The sequence below is a fragment of the Herpailurus yagouaroundi genome, unplaced genomic scaffold (genome assembly GCF_014898765.1).
Source record: "Herpailurus yagouaroundi ecotype Mexico unplaced genomic scaffold, PumYag 208, whole genome shotgun sequence".
Lineage (NCBI taxonomy): Eukaryota > Metazoa > Chordata > Mammalia > Carnivora > Felidae > Herpailurus > Herpailurus yagouaroundi.
In genome coordinates, this window is record NW_024412439.1 from 11,289,881 (window position 1) to 11,292,688 (window position 2,808).

Below are 2,808 nucleotides of genomic sequence, written 5' to 3' on the forward strand. Positions count from 1 at the left end.
TATGAGTGGGGAAGGGGCAGAGAGAGGGAGACACAGAATCTGAAGCAGGCTCCAGGCTCTGAGCGGTCAGCACAGAGCCTGACGCGGGGCTCAAACTCATGAACTTTGAGATCACGACCTGAGCCGAAGTCGGATGCTCAACCGACTGAGCCCCCCGGGCGTCCCTATTTATTTATCTTGAGAGAGAGAGCGCAACAACAAGCTGGGGAGGGGCAGACAGAGAGGGAGAGAGGACCACAAGCAGGCCCAGCACAGCCACCGCAGAGCCCAATGTGGGGCTCAAACCCACAAACCGTGAGCTCATGAACTGAGCCAAAACCAAGTCGGATGCTTAACCCACTGAGCCCACCCAGGCGCCCCGAGAAACTTGACATTTTAGCCTTTAGGGCCTTATGTAGAGTGGGATGGTTCCGTTAAGCTTTGAAAATATTGGAAATTTCTGCCCTGGATTTCTAGGAATACCTTCACTGACTGACTACTAGGGTCCAGGGATCCCTCATCACCAGGATGGAAACTTCTGACCCAGGGAAAAGGAAGGAGGGGGGAGACAGAGAGGTGGAAGCAGACGTTTGCAGAGAAACTAACGCGGGAGGCATTGGCTGCTTTCTCTCTTTAGCCATCCTGATGCTAGGCTGCTCTATTTTCCCCCTTTGAGCTAGGTCAACAGGGGCTCAAAGCGGTCAAAGTAGTGCATTCTGGGTCAGGAGCTAATTTGTGTCTTCTGATTCCAAGCCTGGAGTTCTTCCCTGGACAGCAGCTTGCGTCTCGTGAGAGTGTGAGGAGGGAGGTCGTCCCTCGGTTGTGGTGCTCTCCGTGGTAGGTACACTTCTCTCCCTGGAGAGGGATGGGGCGAGGCAGGATTGGAGGGAGGATTACCCATCACCATCTTCCCACTCCAGGTCCCGGGAGGGGAAGGTTGCTGCTCTTGGGCGGGCGGCTGGACCAAGGGGTAATCAGGGAGACCAGGCGGGGGGATTGTGGCTGAGGACATGATGGTGCCTGTGAGCTCTTCCTGGGCGCTCTTAGTGAGGAAGCCAGCACCCAGGTTGGGACTCCCCAAGTCTCCAGGTGTCTGGATACAGACAGCGCCCCTAGGGGAGTCCCCTTGGTTCCTGTCCTTTCCCCATAACGTTCATCAAAGGCCAGAGAAGTATGGTGCCTTGACCTTACTCCCTGGTTCCTTCCTGCCCTTGAGAATCTGGGTCGCGGAGAGAGAGAACCCCAACACCACTGAGTGCTCTTAGCTGGTCTGATAGCCATGTCTGCACAGGATAGAATTTTGAAACGGACTTTATCTGGGAACATTTGGCTTATCTCCTCTGTGCCTGTTGTCCACCTTGTCGGTTGCTGTGCAGTAAAATGACACAATACACGGGAAAGCACCTAGTAACCTTTAAAATGCAGCAAACTTACTGTTGTCGTTGTTATTATAGCATCCCAAGGCTCAAGAGGACGGTAACGATGGCCTCATCTCATCCCCTCACTGGGGCAGGAATCCTTGTCAGGCACCTCGGACCAATTGCCAGTCACCTCCACCTGCATACTTGTTGTGACGGGGAGCTCACTCCTCGAAAGGTAGCCCCTTCTCTCCCTGGTTCGCTCTTGTGGAGAAAAAGTTCCTCTTTGGGTTGAGTTGAAGTCTGCAATCGTTGGACACACATCACACACGTTCCCGCTGTTCTCCGGGATTTAAGGACAGCTTCATGTCCCAGGTCATCTTTGTTCCCACACTCCCTCCTCCTCCACCCGCCCCCAGAGTACCTGTCTCTGATATCCCTATGAACTTTGCACAGGATCATTTTTAGATTCTTCGTTCCCTGGAGTTCCACCCACTCCAGCTGGCCAGTGTCCCCCCTGCAAAAGAGCGGTGCCCGGAACAAACACAGCCAACCCCTGCGGATGTGACCCGAGCGGGGCAAAGTGCGGGACAGGTTTCACCTCCTATCATCTACACTCTGTGACTCTATTAGTGCAGCGCAAAAACAGTTGCATCAAATTTGCTCACTTGAAGCTTGTATTTTAAGCAAACATCCTGCAATCTTTCTCACCTAAACTACATCTGTGTCTCGTGTTTGTAATTAGTTTAAATGGACCCAAGTTAAGAAATATCATGTAGCCATCACCTTAGAAGGCAAGCTTTCATGGGCTCTTCATTATATGACCCTCCGTCCCTGGTTCAGGGACCGTTGTTATGATTTCTCTGATACTTGCTTTCTTCCTGTGCTTAGTTTACTATGTATGCATAATGTTTAGTTTTGCCTGTTTGGGAACTATATATAAATGGGATCATGCTGTATTGTATTGCTTTGTGGTTTGCTTTTCCTCAAAACTATTTGAGATCCATCTATGTTGAATATGTAAGGGTAGTTTGTTCGTTATTGTTGCTGTATTCCACTGTATGAATATTTAAAAATTTATTTATCCTACTGTTGGTGAACATTTGGGTTATTTAGTTGTTTATTGTATTATAAACTATGCCACTTTGATGGGCACCTGGGTGCACAGTCAGGTAAACGTCCGATTTCAGCTCAGGCCGTGAACTCAGGGTTTGAGTTCGAGCCCTGAGTTGGGCTCTGTGTTGACAGCTCAGAGCCTGGAGACTGCTTCGGATTCTCTGTCTCCCTCTCTCTCTGTTCCTCCTCCGCTTGCTCTCTCTCTCTCTCAAAAATAAATAAAGATTAAAAAAAATTTAAGCTATGCCACCTTGAATATTCTTGTATGTGTCTCTTGGGGCACATGTACAATGTAATTGATAAGTAATTATTTCATGTGTTTACATCTTGTCTCGTGGCTTCTTTCAGAATAGAG

The 2,808-nt window shown here is 49.6% G+C and overlaps 1 long non-coding RNA gene across 1 annotated transcript; it reads left to right on the top strand.

The window, feature by feature from the left end:
* The first annotated feature begins 702 nt into the window (after positions 1–702).
* LOC121015772 (uncharacterized) lies at positions 703–2,426 on the top strand. The gene is made up of 2 exons (XR_005783958.1): positions 703–816; positions 1,434–2,426. It is a non-coding gene; the product is annotated as an uncharacterized LOC121015772 (long non-coding RNA).
* The last annotated feature ends 382 nt before the right edge of the window (positions 2,427–2,808 follow it).